Source organism: Sminthopsis crassicaudata, chromosome 3 (assembly GCF_048593235.1).
Source record: "Sminthopsis crassicaudata isolate SCR6 chromosome 3, ASM4859323v1, whole genome shotgun sequence".
In the NCBI taxonomy this organism is placed as follows: domain Eukaryota; kingdom Metazoa; phylum Chordata; class Mammalia; order Dasyuromorphia; family Dasyuridae; genus Sminthopsis; species Sminthopsis crassicaudata.
The window spans coordinates 176,444,975-176,470,519 of record NC_133619.1 but is presented as its reverse complement, the minus strand read 5'-3'; the positions used below and the strand labels follow the sequence as shown (position 1 = coordinate 176,470,519).

General features: G+C 35.0%; 1 protein-coding gene across 3 annotated transcripts in view; it reads left to right on the top strand.

Annotated features, from left to right (window-relative positions):
* LIMS1 (LIM zinc finger domain containing 1) overlaps window positions 1-25,545 on the top strand; it is a 200,385-nt gene that overhangs the window by 64,569 nt on the left and 110,271 nt on the right. Inside the window, exon 1 of one of the 3 annotated variants that reach the window (XM_074299648.1) lies at window positions 16,649-17,081. The exons of the other annotated variants lie outside the window; for them this stretch is intronic. The gene's annotated coding sequence lies outside the window, so the exon portion shown is untranslated. Of the gene's footprint in view, window positions 1-16,648; window positions 17,082-25,545 lie in introns of those variants that run through there. 3 annotated transcript variants of the gene reach the window in all.

Here is a 25,545-nt window from a genome sequence, read left to right as displayed (position 1 = left end):
AAAATTGCAGAAATATATATCAATTGGAGAATGGTTGAACAAGTTGTGGTACATGATTGTCATGAAATACTACTGAGCTATAAGAAATAATGATCTTGATGGTCTTAGAAGAACATGGGTAGATTTGTATGAAATAATGAAAGTGAAATGAGCAGAAGATTGTATACAATAACAGCAATATTGTTTACTTAAATACTCCTCATAGGAATGTCTCAGGCACTGTGCCTACTTTGTTCACAGTCACTGGTTTTCCAGTCATTCTGACTTAATTAAAAAAAGACATCACTGGACTCTTGACAGGTAGTGGTAGTGGTGGTATTGGCCCCCAACTTTGAGCAATAAAGTAATTTTGACTATTATAACCAAGTTAACTATAAAGGAACTATGAAGGAAGATGCTTTCTGCATTCTTAGAAAGAATTGATAAATAGAAACATATTAGAATAATTTTACATATTTATACATATATATCTAATGGTAGCCATGGGGGGGAGAAAAAAAAGTGTTATTATATTTAAAAGGAATAGCAAGTTTAATTTGTAGTTTGGTATGCATTTTTTAATTCTGTTATGAAATTCTTATTTTATTTTGTAAATTAAAACAAAATAAATTATTATTGAGGCTTTCAAATGATCTAAGCATAAGCCCTTCAAAATAGTGTGCAAAGAACAGAAGTCAACAATTTTAGTCACAGTAAATTATGTGCTAAAAACTTGTGTCTTCTTAAATTTAATATGAAATAGCAAAGTTAGTTTTGTTTCCCCCAGGGTTCATAAGGAGCTTAAATATAGTTTGAGCCAGTACTAATAATCACTCTTTTGTTCAGAGCCTTATTATCTATCCAGATGTTTTTGCACTTTGCCATTCTTTGTTTTTCACTAGGAAAACTACCTTACTAACTGCTCTATGGTCTCCTCCCTCTGACAGAAGTTTCTGTTCCACTCCTTCCTCAATGTATTTGCTGCCTTTATTCACAAGGTATCCTAATCACCAGAGAGCTGCCTTTGAATTGTTATGGTGATGGCAGTACCCTGCCTATCTCTTCTACCATCTGTACAAACAGGATCATTTCTCTAGAGCTGGAATGACCCTAAGATGTCACCTAGTCCAATTCTCCCATTTTATAAATCAGGTCACTGAGGCACAAGAAAATCAGATGTCAGCTCTGCTGTGATTCTAAAGCCAATGTGCATCACTCCAGTATGAGAACAAATGACACATAAGCACAACAGCAGCCCTTTTTATGGTGGCAAGGAATTGGAACTGGATGCTCATCACTTGGAGAGTGTCTCAATAAATTATGGCATACGAATGGTATAGAATATTATTATTTTATAAGAAACAATCAGCAGGATGATCTCAGAGAGTCCTGAAGAGACTTACAGGAACTGATGCTGAGTGAAATGAGTAGAACTAAGAGAACATTGTACATAACAACAGCAAGATTATATGATGATCAATTCTGATAGATTTGGCTCTTTTCAACAGCGAGACAATATAGGCCAGTTCCAGTGATCTCGTGATGGCAAGAACCAATTGCAACCAGAAGACTACAGGGATGAATGTGGATCACAACATAGTATTTTCACTTTTTTTGTTGTAGTTTATTTGCATTTTATTTTCTTTCTCATCTTTTTTTTTCCTTTTTGATCTGATTTTTCTTGTGAAGCATGATAATTGTGGAAATATGTATAGAAGAATTGCACATGTTTAACATATATTGGATTACTTGCCGTTTAGAGGAAGGGGTAGGAAGAAAGGAGAGAAAAATTTGGAATAAAAGGTTTTGCAAGGTGAATGTTGAAAATTATTTGTGCATATGTTTTGAAAACAAAGAGCTTTAATAAAAAAGAGGAAAAAATAAAATACATTTTAAAAAAGCAACATTTAAAAAAGATTCAACAGATTGAGTTATTTCCCCAGTCCTGGGGAAATCTCTGCCCATCTTTTATTAATATAAAATATCTTATTTTTTCCCATATTATATTTTTAAATAATAACTCAAAACACTTTCTTCTTCACTTTCCCCCTCCCAGAAATAGTGAGCAATCAGATATAGGTTATATAACCTGTTCATGTATTCTACCCCTCTCAATGTCTGTAGTAAATTGCTTTGGAAGATAAACTTTGTGTTTAAGAATCATTCCCAGTTGTGGTAATTTAAAAATTTTCTCTATATATATTTTTTTCTCTTGAGGATTAACTTTCTTTTCCTTTCAAATACATGCAAACTCTTTCACAACTGCTTGAATGATCAGATAAAAAAATTAATTATTAACAAATCACTGTCATTTGGGAGGGTCGAGTCTCTAGTGGAGACTCAGAAATCTGCCTCTGACACTCTGATATTCAACATTTCCATCAACAATGTAGATAAAAGGGTGTCAATGGTATCTTAATAAATTTGCAGACAAGAAGTTGGGAGGGATAGCTAAAACACTAAATAGTACAATATGGATCCAAAAAGATCTCTACAAGGCAGAGCAAGCTAATAGATTGAAATGTGACTTGGCAATTCAGTTAACTTCTTCAGGCCTCTTCATTCATGCAATGAGGGTGTTTGATTTACATGACCTCTGAGGTCCCTTTAAGATCTATATTTTATGATCCATGGTCTTTGCTAACAAATGATATTCCTTCTGGATAAACTGCATATGAATTTCCTTTTTTATTCATATTCCATCCCCAATATTAATCTATCTTAGGAACATAGGGTGTATGGTAATAGAAGGTTAGTCTTTTTAAAGACTACTTTTGAAGTCAAATATTATCTTCAATCTTAAATGAATGATAAACACAATAGATTTCTTCTTTTTTTTTAAAGCGCTTTATTCTTTTTCATTTCAAAAGCGGCATTCATGTTTGAGAAATTTTACACTATAGATGGCAAGTCAAAATAAAATTAGCAAGGACAAACTTCTGAGTGCAAACAAGGAAAAAGCAAATATATAGGGAAAAATGTTCTGATTGTTCAATGATCAGAGTATAAAATCAGTAGTCAAATTCCTTATTTTCTAAGAGTTCAAAGAATTACTGTGCATAACAGTTCAATGGCATATACTACAATCATAAAAAAACTGAGTCTGTAAATGAGGAAAGGCACACAGATTTTAGCACTTGTATCATAGATGTACTTGTTCACAAGTTTACATCAAAGCAGGGCTTGCCTTTAGAGTTGTTTTACAAAACATAATATTTCCCTGATCAATATGAACACAATAGATTTCTTCCTCTTCCTTTTTTTCCTAAAAAATTTTTGTTTAGTATTTTATTTCCCCCCAATTACATATAAAAACAATTTTTTACATTTATTTTTAAAACGTTGAGTTCCAAATTCTCTCACTTCTTTCCTCATTGAGAAGGCAAACAATTTTATATAGATTATACATATGTAGTCATGCAAAACATATTTCTATGTTAGTCATGTTGTCAAAGAAAACATAGACCAGGAAAAAAAAAACCTCAAGAAAGATGAAATAAAAAAAAAGTATGCTTCTATCTGTATTCAGATATCATCAGTTCTTTATCTGGGAATTTTTTTTTTCTTTCTTCATAAGTCCTTCAGAATTGTCTTGGATCACTGTATTGCTGAGAAGAGCTAAGTCATTCACAACTGATTGTCTAATTATACATTTCACTTTGCATCAACTTCCCTAAGTCCAGGTTTTCTGACAGCATCCATAATTTCTTATAAATAGTAATATTCTATCATAACCATATACCACATTTTGTCAGCCACTTCCCCAATTGATGGGTACCACTCAATTCCAGTTCTTCACTACCAGAAAAGAACTGATATATTTATATATTTTGTATATATAGGTCTTTTTCATTTAAAACATTTTTTTTAATCTCTTGAGATACAGACCAAATAGTGGTATTGCTAGGTCAGAGGGCAATCAGAATTTTATAAACCTTTGGACATAGTTCCAATTTGCTTTACAGAATGGTTGAATCAGGTCACAACTCTATCAATAGTTTATTAATATACCATTTTTTCCCACATCCCCTAGAATACTTGTCATTTTTCCTTTCTGTCCTTTTAGCCAATCTGATGAGATAGTACCTCCAAAGGTTTAATTTGCATTTCTTTGATCATTAGTGATTTATAGCATTTTTAATATGGCTATAATTAGCTTTGATTACTTCATCTGAAAACTGTTCCTTATTTTGATCATTTATGAATTTCACTATCTCCTCCCGAGTCTGTCCTTCTTTCTATCACTTCCCTCTGCCTAATTCCTCCTCCTCCACCACCCGCATCCCCTTCTCCTCCTCCTTTCCTGTACCGTAAGATATATTTCTATATTCAGTTGAATGTGTATGTTATTCCCTCTTTGAGCCAATTCCAATGAGAGTAAGATTCACTTACTCCTTCTCACCTCCCTCATCTTTCCTTTTTTTTGCCTCTTTTATGTGAGATCATTTGTTCCATTCTATCTTTCCCCTTCTTGCAGTGCATTTCTCTTTCCTCTCTTAATTTAATTTTACTTTTTTAGATATCATCTCTTCATATTCAACTCACATCTGGGCCCTGTGTTCATAGATATACATACAAACATAAGTACATACATACACATATTCCTTCTAACTCCCAGAAATACTTTTTACCTACTGTAGTAAAAATGTATATTTGAGTCTTTTAATTGAATAATAATAAAGATGTTAACTGGACACACTTTCAGAATGTGACTCACATTTCCTCTTTAAGTTAAGCTATTTTTTCTAAGCTCATCTTTTGCATCTGGATATGTAATCATTTGTTCATCAATCACTATTTCACGTACTGAGTACTCTTTAGTTTTACTCTATTCAAATATAACCTTTTTAGTTGAAAATCTTATTTTGAAATATTTCAGTAAATTGGTGTTGTTAACATAAATTCTTGACCATTTGACATATTCCAGCCCTTAGAGTTTTTAACAAAAGAGTTAATGCTTTCACTGAACTCTTAAAAGCACTTCAACTGTGGGAAATATTGACAGTGTTTATTTGATTTCCAGGAATGTAAACATTTTTTCAAATTAGTTCCCATATATGATATTAGGGAACTGCTTCCAAGGAAATAACTTTTGGCCTCCCCCAAAAGTATGTTTGAAGGAGTGCCATTTCCTTTGTTCTCAGGAATAGATTTAGTCTTAAACTGGAATTCAGACTCACATATTTGTGGTCTTCAAGATTTAATGCACTCTTCCTGATAACATTACCTTGTGTACACTAAATTTTGTCCTTCAAATAGAATGTATAGAATAAAATATTCTACAATAATATAATAGTATAGAATTAAGTTCTTTGAGAATAGACAGTTTTGTTTTTCATATCTGTAGTACTTAGCATTGGGACTTTTGCATATAGTCATTGCTTAATATGTGTTGAATTATAAGAAACTTCATGCTGAACATGTGTTTTCCATAGTCAGGTATTCCTAAATCTCAATTCAACCCTCTGTCCCTTCTGTCATCTCACAGCCTCTATTAGAACTTGAGTCCTACCTCATCCACTGTTTTATTTATCTCTTTTTTTCAGGGCCTTCTTTAAGTGATAAACCTAGGAACTGTTCTACTGATGGAATCTTTCTCCATTTTAGTTCTCATCTTCTACCTTTGTACTATCCATTTTAGAGTTTAAGTTCACTTTAGGAGAATTTGGGGTTTAAGGACACTTATACCACGGTACTAATTAGAAGTACCTTTTAGACAACTAAAGTATTATTAAAGGTAAGTTATTTTTGTAGATTGTCAAGAAAAACAAATTACTATGGATAACATTTTTTAATTGGAATATGCTTTCTGAGTTCCATAAAAGTAACCTTAAAATTAATTTGGGGATTTAAGTATTAGAAAAACCGTTCTTTAGATTCAAAAAATTCAAATTATAGATGAATTTTAAGTTGTACTTTGTATTTAATATATTATGCAGTACTTAAGTAGAGTTACAATTTGCCATGAATAGAGGAAATCACTTCTGTTTATAAGTTATGATTCTACCAAATAAATAAAAATTAAAATCAGGCAAATCCTTCTGTGTTGATATTTTATTAATGACATACTTTTAGAATTAGAGTGCATTAAAGCTAAAGTAAACCTCTAATCCAATTCTCAGAAGTTAAGTGAGGTAGCCAGGGTCACATATAGTCTGTGGTACAACTAGGTTTCTATGTCACTAGTCAATTGCTTTTTGAATGGAGCAAAAAAAGGGGGGAAGTTGCAAACACAAGGTAGTTTTTTTTTTTAAACTAGAAATAATAATTAAGTGATTTAGATATTCTGGGCTCTGACTAACATTAACTGTTATTTTCTACTTTTATGATCTTGAGGAAGTCTCTTAATGTCTCCACTCAGTGAAATGAAAGAGTTTAGTAAGATGACTTCTCATGACCTTAAAAGCTCTTTAATCTATGATTTTCTGAAAATTTTGGTTGCCTAAGGAAGGCAAGGGTTGTTCAACTTCTTGGAAGTTATTATTATCCATTATTTCCTCTCAGTATCATCCCAGCCATCCTATTTGTCCTCCTCCACCAATCCCCCCTACTCTAAGAATAGTAATCTTAGTAATACTAAATTTCATGGAAAGTGCATGTCAACCATTTGCCCAGTTATTTCAATCATGATGCCCTTTGAATATTGAAGCATTCTCATTCTTTTCCCTCCTATCCCCTCACTCCTACTGCTTTAGATATATTGTCATTCCTGATTAAAATGTAAACACTTTGAGGGCTATGCTAGCACATAGTAATCACTCTATAATTCTCCCCCCACCTCCCCCCAGGCTGGGGTTAAGTGACTTGCCCAGGGTCACACAGCTAGGAAGTGTTAAAGTGTCTGAGACCAGATTTAAACTCCGGTCCTCCTGAATTCAAGGCTGGTGCTCTATCCACTGCGCCACCTAGCTGCCCCATCACTCTATAATTTTTTCATTAGAATCTCATGTTATATGTTTGTAGTGTTTCTCAGCACTTCTTAAGTTCAGAATAATTTGGGTAGGGGTGCATCGCTGTCATTCTGAGAATTAGAATGATCTGTACAAAATTAAGTGAAAGCCAGGGCAAGAAGATGACAGATATGATTCATGCTGAGTCCATCCCTTCCAAAACAGAGTCATAGGCCCAAGGGTATTCAGCTCAGAAGGCTGCTTCTCTAGTCCTGACTAGATTACATCTCAGGACAGGCAACTAGTGAAGCAGAGTTCAGTATGGGAAGAAAGGGAATGAAAACAAGGTATTCTTATGTCCATTATTCCTTCAGTATCTTTTCCTTCTAGACTGGTAGGTATCACCCAATTACTTGAAGATAAATTATTTTCCTTGTTGAAGGTTAAAATGTGTTTCTAATCTCAGGGAGGAGCCAGGTATAAAAGGCTGTTGGAGTATAAAGAAATTCTCTATTCATGGAATAGAGACAGACTCTTACCAACTGAGAGGCTCTCATAAGGGCATAAATACCATGGGATGAAGAGATCACAAATCTGTTTATTATGCAGATGACAAATGATAAAAGAGGCCTTTATGAAATTTTTGCATGATGATCCAGGATTTAAATTTAGCCACAAGTTTAACTTTAGTTCCAAGTACTATGTAGTACCAGAATATTAGCACTACTTGAACGAGGTTGTGAATTAAGAAAATATCCCACAACTGAATATAAATAGCTTTTTAATTTACCTAGTTTCAAATTATTTGTGCTGCTCTTCCATTCTTTAATTATTGTGAGTGTTCAGAAATTGACTACAAATTGAATAGAAACATTTAAGCAATAGGGTTGCTGTATCTGAGGGAATTCAGTGCAATATAGTATTGGTTTATTTTTTTTTATTCCAAGATGATGATTATTAACTCAATCTTGGAACACAAGGTTTTGCAAAAGTGAATGTTGAATGTTGAAAAATATCTTTTCATGTATTTGGAAAAATAAAATGCTATTAAAAACAACAACAACAAAAATTTTTCTTCCTTTAGGACTTTGGCATTTGCTGCCTCTTTAGATTATAGGCTGCCAAAAAAACCTACAGAGTTTACTTAGTCTAAAGAAGGCACAGAAAGGACACACAAGTCAAGGCATGTTGATTGCTATAGTAAATGATTGTTTTGATTTCGGTTTCTTTTAGGCCATGAAATTTTAGGTAGCTTTCAGAGGTGATGACTTGGCAAGCATCAATAAAGGGAGTTGTTTTGGTTATTGAATATGGCAGAAAAGAATGTAAAGATGTTGACACTTGTGAAAAATATAGTTGACTTGTGAAAAATAAAGCAGAGATGAGAAGAGATGGTGAGCATGGCATTCAGAAAATGAAGAGTTTTTTTTATTCAATCATAGAAGAAAAGTGGTTTCTGAAGTATTTTATTAGAGAAACTGCCACAGAGGTCAGGCATTTATATATCAGGCATTCTACAAAACCTTGCAGTACAAAGAAAAGTAAAAACAGTTTCTGATCTCTAGCAAATCACTATCTAATAGAAGAGATAACATGCAGAGAACTATGAAAGAATAAAATAAATGTAAATTGGAAGCATTAGCATGAAGGGTGGAGATGGAGGGAAGGGGGGAGGTACCAGGAAAGGCTTCTTGCAAAAAGTGAATGTGAGTAGTTTTGAAGGAAGTCAAGAGGGGAAGAAGAGGGAGAGCATGGGGGACTACCAGAGGCAGAGTAGAAAAGTAGAGTGTCCTATATGTGAGGACACAAGGTCATGGCTGGGTGGAAAAGTACATTCATGTTGTTGTTCAGGCATTTCAGTCATATATGACTCTTTGTAATCCCCTTTGCAGTATTCTTGGCAAAGATACGAGGAATGATTTCCCATTTCCTTCTCCAGCTCATTTTATTGAAGCAAACAGGGTTTAGTGATTTGCCCAGAGTCTAAAGCCAGATTTGAATTCAGGAAAATGACTCTTCCTGACTCCAAAATTGGTGTTCTATCCACTGTGTCACTTAGCTGCCTCTGTACAATACATAGAGGGGGATAAAATGGAAAAAGATGGAAAAGATAGGAAGGGTCCAGTTGGTGAAGAGTTATAAAAGCCAAAGAGAATTTTATATTTGATCATGGAGGGGATGAGGGAGTAACTGAAATTTATTGAGTCAGAGAACTGAAGTGGTCATATTGTGCTTTTGGTAGCTTGGCAGAAGATGGGGACACACTTGAGAGAGTATGACCAACCATCCAACAGGCTAATAATCTAGGTATGAGATGAAGAGGGCCTACAGTAAGATTGAAAAAAGGAAAAAACACGGATACATACAAGAAGTGTTGCAAAGTCAGAAATGCAGGATTTGGCAACAAACTGGATACAGGGAAATGAGAGACCATAAAGAGTCAAGGATGGCACCTCACTTGTGAGCCTGGGTGATTAGGAAGATAGTGATAGCTTTGACAGCAATAGGCAAGTTTAGAAGAGATGCTAGAGAGAAATAACATATATTTTGGATTTCTCTTGTGCCACAGTTCTCTTTTATTATCCTGACTTCCCTAATTGTTCTGCCTCAATTTATAATTGTCCTGCTCAATCCTGCAAAACCTCCCCTCCCTCTTAATCAGAATATTCTGATAAGGATAAAAGATCTTATATTTTAGAATATCAGAATGCCTTTCCCCATCCCAAGCTATCAGAATATCAGATACTGTCTTATCAAGATGCCTCTCCCCATCTCCAGGGTGCTTCCCCCCATTATGTCATCCCCCTCTCCAATGGCTCACCCCACCCTGTCAGAGTCCTGTTCCCGCTCTCAGCACCTTGACTCCACCTCTGCCTCGGTCTTCCCCCCTGTATGTGAGCCACGTGTATATATGTCATTGAGAACTCACTTTGTTTGCTGGATTCTTGTTGACCATAGTCCCGTTCAGCCTTGGGACCAAACCATGGATCCATTTGGTCCCAGTAAATCTCTCCCTTTCAAATAAAATATTAGATACTCTCTAATCTCTATCTTGCCTCAGTTTCTCCAGCATTACATTCAAGTGAGAGACTGGTATCTTGAAGCGCACATGGCTCCTCCATGTGCTAGCTGGTAAAAAGGATGCCTGGCAATCTTCCCACCACTCTCCCGGAAGCACCTTCATAGACTTTTGTTTAATGCTATGTCCTCCACATTTATAGAGAATCAATAACAAGAATTGTCCATTTGAGTAATATTTCAGTGCCTTTTAAAAAGCCATAGTTGGAGATATTATCAGTAACATTATCCCAGAGTATTTTATGCAAGGACTCATGTGATTAAATCTCCACTGTGTTTCATTTCCAGGAAAAAATTTATGCTTATGAATGTGAAAGCTCTTCTTATCAGACAATGAATACTATGTAACTAATTCATTTCCCTTTTTACTTTAGCAGCCAAGAAACTTGGAACCAAATTTAGTGCCCAACAGTAGTAATTAATTCATTTCAAGTGTCTTTTGACAGGAAATTTACTCCCCTGTGGTCTTTGTTTGCTTGTTTTTATCCTTTAATTGTTCTGTTTTGCACTATTTTAAAGTTGATAGGGCAAGTAGATTGTAAACAAAAGCAGTAATAATCAAAAGATCAGAATCTTAGATATGACTGATGAATGGGAACTGCTTTCATGAGTGAAATGGAAAGAGACTTGTTTTAGATGTGGGACAAGTAAGAAATAACATTGAACTATTTAAAGGCTGAAGAGTGACATTTTTGAAGGTATTGACCTGTAAGCATTATAGAAAAAGAATGAAAAGAGGGTGAACAAGTATTAAGGTAAAGGAAAATGAGTTTAGATAGTTTGGTGGTTAGTAAAAGTATCCATTAGATAACAATGTATAAAATAATTTGTGGGTAAAATAAAGTTGGCTCCTTTACCAAGCCTTTAAAACATATCTTGGAAATGTGTTTAAATAGCAAGATAAAGGAAAGAGGTTAACAGATCTCTGGTTCCATCTGCTGGAATAAAGCAAGAAAGATCTCTGAAGAGCATTTTTTGCTTTTAGGAGCAGATTTTTTAAAATATTTATTTATATCCTTTGTTTTTACATCATCTGCATTTCCAAGTATATTTCTCCCACCACAAACACATACACCCCTATCAAGAAAGTATCTTCTTATAACAAAAATGTGTTCTCCTGATTCCAGTGTTAGTACTCTATCCACTGCTCATCTAATTGCCCCTGTCCAATTCTTTGTGACCTTATTCAGGGTTTTCTTTACCAAGATACTAGAGTGGTTTGCCATTTCCTTCTCCAGCTCATTTTACAGATGAGGAAACTGAAGCAAACAGAATTATGTGACTTGTTCAGGGTCATACAACTAATAGGTGTTTTGAGTTTGGATCTGAACTCAAGTCCTAGTAGAGGTTTTTTGTTTTGTTTTGTTTTGTTTGTTTGTTTTTTTAAGGAGAACACATACTTTTTTGGACTCTAGAGTCTTCCTTCACACGAACTACACACTTATTAAGGTTTAAGTTAAAGGAACAAATTCAGAAACTTGCCTCCAGAGAGAATTCCATATCCTGGAGACTGCCACTTGGAATGTTGCAGGCCTGTTTTGTTTCTCCCTGGAGATAGATAGATAGACTGTCAACTCTTTATGAATGGCTATGGTACCTAAGGCTGTCCCCCAGAGAGCCTGCAGCTTTCCTACACATAGCTTTTTATCTCCAACTTCCTAATATCCTTACCTGTGCTTTTTTCCTTGCTCATCGCTCTCATTCCCCTTCCAAAAGAGGGGACAAACACACATGTGTGCATGTGCACACACACACATACCTTCAAGTGCAAAATAAACACATTGATTTTTCAGTTCTTTTTTAGCTGGCTTGAACATTAAGTGAGAACCCTAAACCCATTCCCTTGTGGCTGAACGTGAGTAGGAAATGAAAGAGTAATGCATGTGCTCTTTTTTCGGCACATAATAATTATGTTCTACTCTAGTCATCATTCTCATAAAATGTTAGAGCTGGAAGGGATTCTTCAGATTATGTCATCTGCCCTATCCCCTAATTCTGTGGGTAAATTCGAGGCCTAAATAAGTGAATAACTCACAGAAGCAGAATCCAGATCTTCTTACTCTCAGTTTTAATATTCTCTGCAGAAAAATTCTAGAGAATCCAAATTCTAATCCTGGCTCTGTTACTAATGCTGTCATCTTTCTTCTTTGAGACCCATTTCTTTGTGATTGGAATAAAATGGGATAGCTAGGAGACACAGTGCCAGCCCTGGGATCAGGAGGACCTGAATTCAAATTCAATTTTAGATATTTTCTACCTGTCTGGCCCTAGACAAACCACTTAATCCTGTTTGCCTCAGTTTCCTTATCTGTAAAATGAGTTGGAGAAGGAAATGGCAAACCACTCCAGTATTTCTGCCAAGGAAACCTCAAAATAGGTCATGAAGAGTCGGACACAATTTAGCAACTACACAGTACAAAAATACATTTTCTTAGGCACATCCTGCTTGTCACTTAAACTCTCAATTGCTAGAGTAGAGTATTTAAGAATGTAAGTTGTACTCTGAGGTACCATTTCACTTCTTAGATTGGCTAAGATTGGCTGAAACAACAGAAAAAGATAATGATAAATGTTGGAGGGGATGTCAGAAAACTGGGACACTAATACATTGTTGGTAGACTTGTGAAATGATCCAACCATTTTGAAGAGTGATTTGGAATTATGCCCAAAGGGCTATCAAATTGTGCATATCCTTTGATCCAGCATTCTCTCTACTAGGTCTGTCTCCAAAGAAATCATAAAAGAGGGGAAAGGGTCCATATGTGCAAAAATGTTTGTGGTAGCCCTTTTTGTAGTGGCAAAGAACTGGAAATTGAGTGGATGCCCATCAATTGGGGAATGGTAAAATAAGTTATAGTATATTAATATGTTAAGATTTACATGAGCTGATGCTGAGTAAAGTGAACAGAACCAAGAGAACACTGTACAAAGCTACAAGATTATGTGATGATCAACTATGATGGACTTGGCTCTTTTCAATGAGTGATTCAAGATTTGTGATGTAAATAGCCATTCACATCCAGAGAAAGAACTGTGGAGATTGCATGTGGATCAAAGCATAGTGTTTTCACCTTCTTTTGATATTGTTGTTCGTTTGCTTGGTTTTTTGTTTTTTGTTTTTTGGGTTTTTTTTAGATCTGATTTTGTACAAGACAAATATGGAATTCTGTTTAAAGGAATTGCACATATTTAATCTTCATCAGATTGCTTGCTATTTTAGGGAGAAGGGAAAGGGAGAGGGAGAAAAATTTGGAAAATGAATGTTGAAAACTATCTTTACATGTATTTGGAAAATAAAATGCTGTTAAAATTTTTTAAAAGAATTTCAGTTGTAGAGAAAGGGCTGATTTCTTTGTAGAGGTATTTTCCTCATGAGATTTTCTTTTACAAATATAAGCACACCTCCTTTTTCTGTTCCTGTCTCTTTTAGCCCTAACTTGGTTTGCTTGTGTATTTCTTTATCTCAGACTGTTTAAAATAATTTGTCAGATTTCAGAACAAAAAAAAAAAATAGCTGTAAAAATTGCTAAAATGGCATAAAACCAAGGCATATGTCCATTCTCTTCCAATGAAAAATTGAACCATTTCCCCCATGTACATTAGTGAATACTGATGTATCTTTCTGGTAAAAGGAAGGTGAAGTTGAACCTTGGAGAAAAATATGTCTTAGGTCTACCAATAATTTACTAAATGTTAAGTAACATCATTCACTGCAAGGAACATCCTACAGAAAGTCCAGAATAGTGAATTCGAAGTTGTTCTTTTCCTGTTACCTATCTACTTGTGTAACATTGACCCATTCGTTTTCCTTCTCTGGGTTTCCTTATTTGTGAAATAAAAAGTATAGAACCAGGTGATTCCTTCCAGTTATTAAATCCTATGATCTTTAAGTGATACAATATTTACTCCTAAAAATACTACTCTAAATTGCACATGTTTAATCTTGAGATTGCTGTCTTGGGGAGAGGGAAGGAGAGAGAGGAAGAAAAATTTGGAACAAAGTTTTGCAAAGGTGAATGTTGAAAACTATCGTTGAATATATTTGGAAAAATAAAATGCTATTTTAAAAAATATTACTCTAAAAGCAATTTTGAAAGACTTTGGAAGTCTGATCATTACAATGGGGATGGCTAATTACCACTTCCCAGTGCTGGGAATTTGTTTTGCCAACTGTAGTACAAACATGATTGTAACTTTTATTTCTCTTGCTTTTTCTATGATGGGTATGAGGATAGGGGAATTTGGAAAGAGTGAATGAGACCTGAAAATAAAATAAAATTAAATGAAAAAGATACCACTATAATACTAAGAGGTATTATAGAATTTTCCTGTTATATTCAAAGTGAAACAGATCAAGGGAATCTGCATTTATAGGGAGGAAGATTAATTACTTATGAGGTTTTCTTGGGGTCTTAACCAAAGAATCCTTGATTTTCCTTGGAAATTTGGCATTGAGGAGTCTCAGGAGCTCTTTCCATTCAGGCATTCTTGTGCAAAGGTCTATGAAGGAATGGGCATCATTTTTCTTTTCATGGTATCTGTCAAATGTATTTAAGGGAGAGATTGAAAGGTTTTGGTACATTAAGTTCCCACTTCTAAATGAGAGAGAGACTAGTGTCTTAGCTGAATCTGGCCTATTTTAATAAAGCTAGACAACATTATACTGACATGTTTAAATGTGATTTACAAGGCACTTAACATACAGATGTTAAAGATTGGCCCATAGGGCAAATTCTGTCATAGGCAAGCTCTTGCCTGGAATGAGGGCTTCATAGTACTTTTTGGCCATTTCTCGATGATACTGCCATACATAGTCCCTGTCAGCTCCGGTTTGTGTTGTCTTCCTGTGTTTCCTCTCTTGATTTCTTCTATTTGTGCCTGGCACATAGGAAGCTCATTGTTAATTTAATCATGAGATTTAGGGGACACTCAACAGATGTCTCATAAGAGTCTCACTGGATAAAACATTTAAAGTATATTCTCTGAAGCCTTTTAAACTTATACTTATAAACTAACATAACCTTTTCTCCGTCTTATTTCTAGTTCTTTGCTACCACAAAAAAATTCTATAGCCTTTTCTCTCTTTTATTGATGCCTTTTGCTTGTATATCACATTTATTTCTGAATAGATCCCTTTTCCTTCCCTCATCCAAGTAACTTCCTTTTATAGTAAGACTAAAAAAGGAAGGAAGAAGAAAAAATTCAGGAAAACCAACCTATGCATTAACTATTTATTGGTGTAATGCCAGAGAAACTGAGGCATGACAGAGATTGGTTTTTAATATTTTAATTGTGGAGAGGTTAGACTAGCTGAGTTTTGGACTAACCAGCTGTGTGGGACTCTTGTCCAAAGCATTCATAAGTGAGCACCTAAGTCAGGGAATTTATATAGCTACAATCTTATAGGGGAAATAAAGGCAGATAAGGGGGGCAAGACACTGGGGGAGCGGAGAAGCCATAATTCGCCATAATTCTAGGAAAGGATTATAACTTAGTCCTGACAAGTCAAGATAAGAAGATCTAGGGCAGGGGACAGCAGCAAGGGACAGTACTCAAATGGAGGGAGAATTATCCCAGCAAGGATTGAGATAAGACTCCTGGAGTTTTATGACTCAATGGTATGTTTAGGCTTTTTTTACTGACTCAATTCTCCCAATCCTAATGGCAAGAGAAGGGGAGGGGTATAAAAATTATATTCAAGGCATTACATTGCCATGCAATCATCTGTATCCATTGTCTCCCACCTTTAACATGAGCAAAGGATAAGTCAAAGACTGACTTTGTTTCTCAACATTGTTCTATTTGGGATTTTTTGCTGAGGCAGTTGGGGTTAAGTGACTTGCCCAGGGTCACACAACTAGGAAATCTTAAGTGTCTGAGGTGGGATTTGAACTCAGGTCCTCCTGACTTCAAGGCTGGTGCTCTATCCACTGCGCCACCTAGCTGCCCCTCTATTTGTTATTTCTTACAACATAATAATTATTCCATTAAATTCATGGTGCTTATATTGTTTCCAGTTCTTTGGTATCATAAAAAATGCTGCAATGGATAGTTTGATATGTTTAGAAACTTTTATCTTTGTCTACTTTGAGGTTTATGTGGAATATGGGTCAAAGGAGGTGGATGTTTTAGTCAATTTAAAAAAAGATTATATTTCAAATAGCATTTTTCTTTTGTGATCTCCTATCCATTGTTTAGTCCTGCTATTAATTTGTGAAAGATGCCTCTGACCATTTTCCTTCAGTTCTTTGATGATGTTACTTTTTGATGATAGGAATATCCATTTAGAATTGATTGTGGGATGAGATATTGATCTGAACCTAATTTTTGTCACACTGTTTTCCAGTTTTCATAGCAGTTCTTATTAAATAAAGAGTTCTTCCCTAGTAGAAGGTACTTGATAAATGTTTATTGACTGACAAATAGTTTATGTTTTCTAGTGTATCAAACACTGGATTGAGTTCCATTGTTTCTGACCCAATATCATCTACTTTCTCTCTCCCTTTTTAAAACTGGTCTTTGTATTTTTTATATAAAACCTTATAATTTTAAACCAATATTAAATAATTTTTACATCCTCCGTTCATACTTTTTTCTTTATTTTTTCCAAGTGAATTTTGACATTATTTTTGTCTGGCTCAGTAATGGTAACATACTTTTTTAAAGGGAAGGAGAGGATGCATATCTTTGTGGATTCTAACGGGGTAGCACTCATTTATGACATTTGGATGTGCCAGCTCATAATTGATTAATTTTTGACTAATTTTCTTCTCTTCCTAATAGAACTCTGATAATAGCACAACAGGATATGATCTATGACAACATTTTAGGGTGTTGTCATGTTCCTTCAGAAGTGTAGGGTTATCATGCAACACACCATGTCACATGATATCTCTGAATACAAGGGAGAAAACCCAACTTGGTTTCATTGGTTTAAATATAGTTGAAGACTACTGAGACAAGATTGAGAGGAGGAAGTACTATGCAGTATATAGGAAATAGCTTTTAAAGATAACTCACTGAAGTATAAATTTGACTTTAAAAGGTCCAATAATTGAATTTTAAAAAGAATAAAATTGCTAAAAAGGAGGTTCTCTGCTGGATCTGCAAAAGGGAGAAGGAAAAGCAAACTAGGTAAAGTATACGAAATGGGAATTAGCTAATATAAAAATGATATGCTTTAGAGTGCTTTAGAATGAAAATATGTGAAGTTTGAGAGAATAATGTACAAAGAATTGTGACTGTGAGCACTTAATTTCTCAGAATTGAACTGTAGAAGAGTCTAAATGTGACATGAGTGAGGAGTCTTGGTGTTTCTTTAAATGGTGTTTCTTTTATATGGCTCCCATTCTAACTTCTTATGTGTTCTTTTTATATTAAATATGTAAAAATAGTTTTGTCCTGTGCTAATTTCAAGACAGGAAATTTTGAAATCGTATACTTTTTTCCCCAGAAGAAGTAGTAATCATAGAATACATAATGTCCTGTGACCATCCTAATATGTCATGAGCAGAGTAACTGTTACCATTTACTGTTATAACTATTCATTGAATATTCAAATATGATTTGAGGAAAGTAACTCTTACCAATTGGGATTTTTGTTTGTTATCTTATGACTTTCCCTAACCTGTAATGTGCTCAAGAGTAGAGCTGGGAGGGTTAGTGGATATGTTAGATGGGTTAGATGACTGAGGCAACATCCCCCTCCCCAAATCAGTAATTAGATGATAAAACAGAATCTTTTGTTGCTGTTCAATCATTTTTCAGTAATATCTGATGACCCCATTTGGAGTTTTGTTGGCAGATATTGGAGTGGTTTGCCTATTTTTTCTCTACCCTCATTTTACTTATTAGTAAATACTTATAAGGTAAACTGAAGAAAGAGAAGTTGTCCAGGGTCACACAGCTAATAAGCACCTAAGACTGGTCAAGTCTTCTTAACTTCAAGCCCAGCACTTTAACCACTGTTCTACCTAGCTGCTCAATCTAATCAGATGAAATTTAATAGGGGAGAAAAATAATGGCCTTCAGGTTGGCTTTTAAAACTTTAGCTGTATACAATTACAAGATGAGGATGCATGAGAGACAACTGTTCCATTGAAGGGCTCTGGCTGAGCATTTTATGAGCAATAAGAGTCAACATTTTGCTATGGCAGCTGCAAAAAACCTAACCAGATTTTAGGCTTTATTAAATAAGAGCATAGTGCCCAGAGCAAGGTAATAGTTAGATTTGTATCCTGTCCTGTTAGACTGAATCTGGATTATTAAGTTCTAGACATTGTGTTTTAGGAACACTGACAAATTTTAAAGGAGGGCAAGTTTGGATTATGAGAGGGGCTAGATTCCATGTCTTAGAAGGATCACTCAAAAAACTGAGAAAAAGAGAATATTTAGGGAGAACATGACTTGTTCCCAGGTATTTTAAAGGCTGTGAAAGGAGAAGAGATTCATTCTGCTTGACTTTAGTATCAGAACCTAGGAAGGAGGAGTAGCAGTGGAAGTTGCCAAGTAGTAAGTTTCTGCTGGAAAAATTTTCCAACAATTAGAGCTGTCCAAAGGTGGTGTAGGCTGCCTGTCTGAAGGAAGTATGGGGCTACTGGAGGTCTTCAGGCAGAGAGAGTCAACAATGACTTGTCATAGTTATTGTAAAAAAGATTCTTACACAAATATGGTTTGGACTAATTGACTTCTAAGGTCCTTTCCAAACTCTGTGGTATTCTAAGGTTTCTATTTGCATTTCACAAATATCCCATGCTTCATAAGATGATTCACTGCAAGGCAACAAAGTGCAGTAGAGAATGTCAGACTTGGAGTTAGAAGAATCTTGGATTCAGATCCCAGCTTTGACAATTACTTTGTGACTCTGGACAAGTTAGTTCACTTTTTGAAACTAAATTTCTTTATAAAACAGTAGTTTCATTACCTACCTCTTATTAATATGAAGAAAACACTTTATAAATTTTAAAAGCACTGTGTAAATAGGAATTTTCCTTGTATGTTTAAATTACATGATCCAGAAAATACACTATGCAGGGAACTTTAAGAATATTCTTATTCCACACAGGTATACTTGTAGGTATAGACCTGGGATAATACTAATTAATACCTGTTAGGGTTATGCAGGATCAAAAATCTATGTGTACCCCAGGGTAGAAATGTTTATCTCTTCTTTTCCTGGAAGACAAGGTGTATTTGTGTGTTGGGGGGGTGAGATGTGAGGGGGGAGAGTTCAGGAGAACAAGAAGATCTTTTAGTTCTGTCTTCTTACTAATGTTTAATCATGATTTATTTATTTACAAAGGCTTCCTGGAACATTACAAGATAAATTCTATCACTGGCTGATGGAATCATTAGCTGGTATTTAGACTTTGGAAGCTGGTAGTCTAAAATTTGAAGTCTAGCTTTAATAAATGATTGGGGGAAGTTACTACCAGTTCATATGCTGTGAACAGGGTTGACAGTTAGAGAACTGGGAGGACAGGAAAGCAGAAGATTCTATTTACACCCTGTCACTGTTGTAATCATCCATTCCTGCCTCCACTGTTGATGGCTCTGTGCTGCCCATCTATCTGGTTGCCATTTATTCTCTTAATCTGCCTCCCTGCACTTAGTTACCAATATGGAAGTATCTCATGCAGAGCTTCTTTTTATAAAGGGAGGCTCTGAGGTTCAAAAGAGAAAAAGAAAATCAGAGATAATATCCCAGCCTGCTTTGCAGTAACTTGGATAGGAATGTTTCTGTCACAGCTTTAGGCTCTAGGAGTGGAAGGAGAACCAATGACTCTTAGAACTTGAAGTATCCCTAAGATATCATTAGAAGTTTTAATATAAATTCCTATATTTAGGGCCTGTTTCATCATGAACATTTAGGATCAGAAAAGGAAATGGACTGCTTCTTTAGCCAGAGGAGTAAGAAATATTAAAAAAAAAAAAAAAAACAGTTGGACATACCAGAATCTTTCATTGACACTGGTGAGATATATATATATATATATATATATATATATATATATATATATATATATATATATATATTTATATTTATTTATTTATTTATTTATATTTTAAAAAAAGAAAGAAAGGCCTCTGATATGTTGAACAATCTTCTTTGGAAGATTTTTGAAAAGATAAAAATCAAACAGAATGAGAAGACATGAATGGGTTGGGATCCATATTGTTAGAGAGAATAACCTTACTGATGACATCATAGATGTAGCAAGTAAGATTCTATATGAAGACAATTTTAGCAGAGGAAATATTTGCTTCTCTCCACCAATCCCTAGAAGATAGCAGAAAATGCGTGGTTTAGTGGAAAGAGCATTAAATTTGGAGTCACAGGTCTTATCTTTGAACTTAAATCAGTCACTTAGACACATCAGGTCTTCAGTTCCTTTTTCGGTAAAATGAAGGACTTGGCTGTAAATGACTTTTAAGCCTTCTGCAGCTATGATCCTGTAATCTTAAAAAAAAAATTAATACATTCCCATCCTGCTTCCCACATCCTTCTGCCTCCCTCCCCTGCTTTTATAGATTGGTCTTGAGCTCCTGGTTAGGAGTATCTTCTGCCCATGCAGATCAGCATCTTGCAACTTATAGGCTTAGAGAACTGCTAGAAAATATTTTTGTAGAGTTTCTAAAATACACTTGGAGAGTTAAATTACAAATTCAGCAAATACTTTTTCTTCCTTAAATATTTTGAATCAAGCTCCCTCAGAATTGAACTTTCTAGACTTTAATCTGAGAATGGAAAAACATATTTTTTAAAGCCACTAAGTTATTGAGAGAGAGAAAGAGAGAGAAAATACCAAGTATGAATAACACTTCCTTTTTTCAAGGACTCTAATTCTCTCCAGCTTTGCTTTTCTGCTTTACCACTTTATCCTTACTCTATTACCTCGAAGAAAGAAAAATTGGTTGAATTTGATAGGTAGTAGGAAAAATCTCTTCCAAATCTCCTTTTTTTTATTCAGTTCAATCATTGAAAATCCTTGTTGTCATTAATTATGATTGAATAACCAAGTCAATATCACAATTTAATCTGATTAGCACAGTGCCTTAGCACATATGTTTGGGACTAAGACCACTGGCTCAGATAAATCAAATAATTTAAGGAGATTTCTCAAAGTAAAAGCAGAAAGGAATTTTATTACAATCTCACAAGAAAGGGCATCTCCCTCCCCACAAGCAATCAGGCAAGGAGAGGAGAAGCCCAGTTAACAGACAAGAATTATATAGGGGTCTGGGATAATACTTCCTATAGTCTGGATCTTTGCCCTGATTATCCAGGACAAATGACCTCACATTCTAAGTCATAAATGAGGAAAAACTTTCAAGCCAAACACATCTTTAGGATTACTAAATTACCTTATATTGGAGTTTCAATGTCAAGATGCCCTAACTTAGGCTTACAAAGAAAAGGTCCCACTCCTTGTAAACCACAAGATGTCTGGAGAAAAAAACTTGGCGCTGGGGCTCAGCTGACCTTTACTCAATTTTTACAACACTGTCTCCATCTTGTGAAACAGTTTTCACAGCTTACTTTCCTGTCATTCACATAAGAAGCACTTAAGGCACAGTGGGAAAAGTACTGGGCCTAGAGTCAAAAAATATTTCTCTTTGTGAGTTCAAATCTGGCCTCAGACACTTAGCAGCTCAGTGATCTTGGGTAAGTCACTTAAACAGTATTTGCTTCATTTTTCTCATCTGTAAAATGCTCTGGAAAAGTAAATGACAAATCAGTTTATTATCTTTGCCAAGAATATTCCAAATGGGGGTCATGAAGAGCCAGATATGACTGAAAAACAAGTATTTACTAATTAATTGATTGTTGCATGTTGTAGAATATTGGCCAAAACTTTTTTTGGGGGGGGGTCCAATTTACTTTTGTTATTTATTGATAGTTCTTAACTGTTAACTGAAAGAATATCTTTTTCCAAGTAGTTCCTTTTCTTAGTTGGGTTTATAAATGCTAGGTTTTGAGTTCCTGTCTTTCTAATTCTTGCATGTCTAGTCTGGTCAGCTGGCTTATTTTTTTTTCTGTTTTTTAAACTACCAAAGGTTTTCATCATTGTTGCCTTATAATGATGATAATCATTCTTAACACTTGACCAAACATAATTTCAACTAGATAATAATTCATATGTCTAAAGTACTTTTTTCATAACTTTATGAATCAGGTGGTTGAAGGATTATCTCCATTTGGCAGATGAGAAAATTGAAGTAAAGCGAAGTAAAATTATATAGCAATTAAATGAAAGAATCAGTATACAAATTAGGTGGCTCCAAATCTTGTGCACCTTCAGCTACACTATGGGATATTCAGATTCAGCACCAGAACATCAGGACTTAAACTTTTTCTATTCACAATCCTTTTTCATTCAAAACATTTTTACATGACTCTGGATATGTAAGTATATAAAATAGATATAGAAATTGAACATTTACTGATATATAATTTCTTTTTTTTAATTATAGCTTTTTGTTTACAAGATATGTGGATGGGTAATTTTTCAGCATTGACAATTTCAAAACCTTTTGTTCCAATTTTTTCCCTCTTTCCCCCTATCCCTCCCCCAGACGGCAGGTTGACCAATACATGTTAAATATGTTAACATATAAGTTAAATACAATATATGTACACATGTCCAAACAGTTTTGTTGTACAAAAAGAATCGGATTTTGAAATTGTATACATTTAGCCTGTGAAGGAAATAAAAAATGCAAGCAGACAAAAATAGAGGGATTGGGAATTCTTTGTAGTGGTTCATAGTCAGCTCCCTGAGTTCTTTCGCTGGGTGTAGCTGATTCACTTCATTACTGCTCTATTGGAACTGATTTGGTTCGTCTCATTATTGAAGAGAGCCATGTGCATCAGAATTGATCATCATACATTATTGTTATTGAAGTATATAATGATCTCCTGGTCCTGCTCATTTCACTCAGCATACTGACATATAATTTCAAGAACCATATAGGTTCATGAATCACAATTTTAAAAGTTGGAAAATGAATGAGGAAGAAAAAAATGCTTAAGAAATAATTTAGTCATTGGGGCTGACAATCCCACATGTGACTAGCAAGAGGGAATATGAAACCAGCAAATTTTCCAGAGAGACCTTATTTATAAAACTGCTTCAAGTTACCAAGCAGTTCAGGTGATTCCTATGTAATCAAAGCCCTAAGTTTTGTTATTATTTTCTTCTGGGAGGGAGGCACCAGATGACTATCTTTTCTTCACTAATTGTCAGATCCAGAGAAAGACAAGCAAGAACAACAAAGAACACTGGGACCTAGAATTAGAAAATCTGAGTTCCAATCCCATTTCTTCTTCCCAAAACCTTTCAGAGCCACTATTTTTCCCTCTGGAAATTGGGGACAATAATACTTGTACATACTTATGTATGTACAAGTACGGTCCTCCACACCGGGCCCCGACCCCTGAGGCCCCCCCGCCGGAGCAAGGGGAGGGGGCACGGAGGCCCGGCTATCCGTGGCCCACCGAGGCTCCTCGGCGCTGCGGTATCGTCACGCTTAGGGGGGATTCTGACTTAGAGGCGTTCAGTCATAATCCCACAGATGGTAGCTTCGCCCCATTGGCTCCTCAGCCAAGCACATACACCAAATGTCTGAAACTGCAGTTCCTCTGGTACTGAGCAGGATTACTATGGCGACAACCCCTCATCAGTAGGGTAAAACTAACCTGTCTCACGACGGTCTTTGTGTGTGTGTGTTCAGAAGTTTCAGTGTACATATGGTGGTATTCAGAAGTTTCAGTGGTTGTTTACAATTCATAATCCCATCTGAGGTTTACCTGACAGAGATATTTGAGTGGTTTGCCATTTTCTTCTCTTGTTTATTTATAGATGAGTAAACTAGCACAAATACAGTTAAGTGACTTGTCCAGGATCACATAGGTAGTAAATGTCTGAGGCTAAATTTGAACTCAGTAAGATGAGTCTGACTCAAGGCCTAGCACTCTCTCTAGCTAATACACACACACACACACACACACACACACACACACACACACACACAACTTTATAAAATTTAGCTATATAAAAGGAATAATAATGATCAAAAAGTGACATTCCATTTTATTTTATTTTAAGCCAACTGTTTATTCAGCAACCATTTATTAAGCACTTTCTGTGTATATAGCAATGTGTTAGGCACTAAAATGTCTTTAGAATTCAGAATTGGGAATTTAGAATTGGGAAAAGATAAATCATTCACACACTAACCAGTTAGAGAATAACTATAAAATAATATGTACTAATATAAGGTAATAGAAATTATCTATAAAATTATAGTTTGTTAGATCTTCCAGGAATTTTAAAGATTATCTAATTTAATTAATCCCTTAATTTTTTTTTTTTTATATGTAAGGAAAGTGATTCCCAAGAAGACTACAGGAAATTAGTTGCAAATTTAGGTTGATCCCAATTTCTTTGATTGGTGTTCAGTGTCTTATTCTAACTCCCCTTTTATTATCTCAGTATCTAGCATTTCTTACAGAAGATGCTGGTTATATAGTTGCTAAATGAGTAAATGGATTAATGGAGCTTTGAACTTGTCTCAAGAATGAGGACAGAAATTACAGATTTTCCTCAGCAGAGTTGGGTGGGGAGATGGGTTGAGTAGACAGTTTGGATAAAAATAATATTATGAACAAAGACAAAGAGATGGAATGGGATTTACACAGGAAGACAATGATTTGAGTAGACTAGAAGGACATAATGGGGATCTAGAAGGTCTCCCTCATTCTGACCTGAGGATTGGATCTATGAATAGACACATAATCATAGATGCTCTCATTTGCACAGTGCAGAGGAATGTGGGTTTCCTAAGGGCAGAAACTTTGCATTTTTGTCTTTGTATTGTCAGTGTGTATTATAATTCCTAACCAAAAAAAAAAAAAAAAGAAAAGAAAGAAAGAAAGAAAGAAATAAAAAGAAATATGTGCTAACTAAATATTTATTGAGCTGACTCTTATTTACGTATCAGACATGTCCTAGTCAATGTAAATGAATAAAGGTGGGAGTGAAGCAGTGATTAAAACTAGTTTCCTTGTCTGCCCCCTTTTCCTCCTACCCCAAGAATGAGGTCAAACTATGAAACTCATTTTAAGGTCAATTTTGTAATACTTATTGAGAGTATAACAACCTCTGGGTTTTAATAGTCATACACTAGCAACAACTTTGGGTCACCAATTAAAAAAAGACAAAATAACATGTTCACATAACACTTTGAGGTTTGAAAAACTCCTTTCTTACAATTCTATGGCTAGTGTAAGCATAATCATCCCTATTTATTGTAAATATTATTATCCCCATTTTATAGTAAAGAAACTAAAACCCAGAGAAGTTTGCCATGGTAACAGCATGTAACATCAGTAGATGATTGTTACAATTGGAATTTGAACCTAGGTCTCCTCACTGAAACCAGTACTACAAGCACCAGACTGTCTTTGAGACTGTCTAATTAGCTTGGTTATAAGTATGGTGCTAGGCCATAATTGTAGAGGAACTACCTAAGTGTTTTAACAATAATTATATGTAAAGGATTTTGAGAAACTACAATATTAGGCCTTGGGGACATC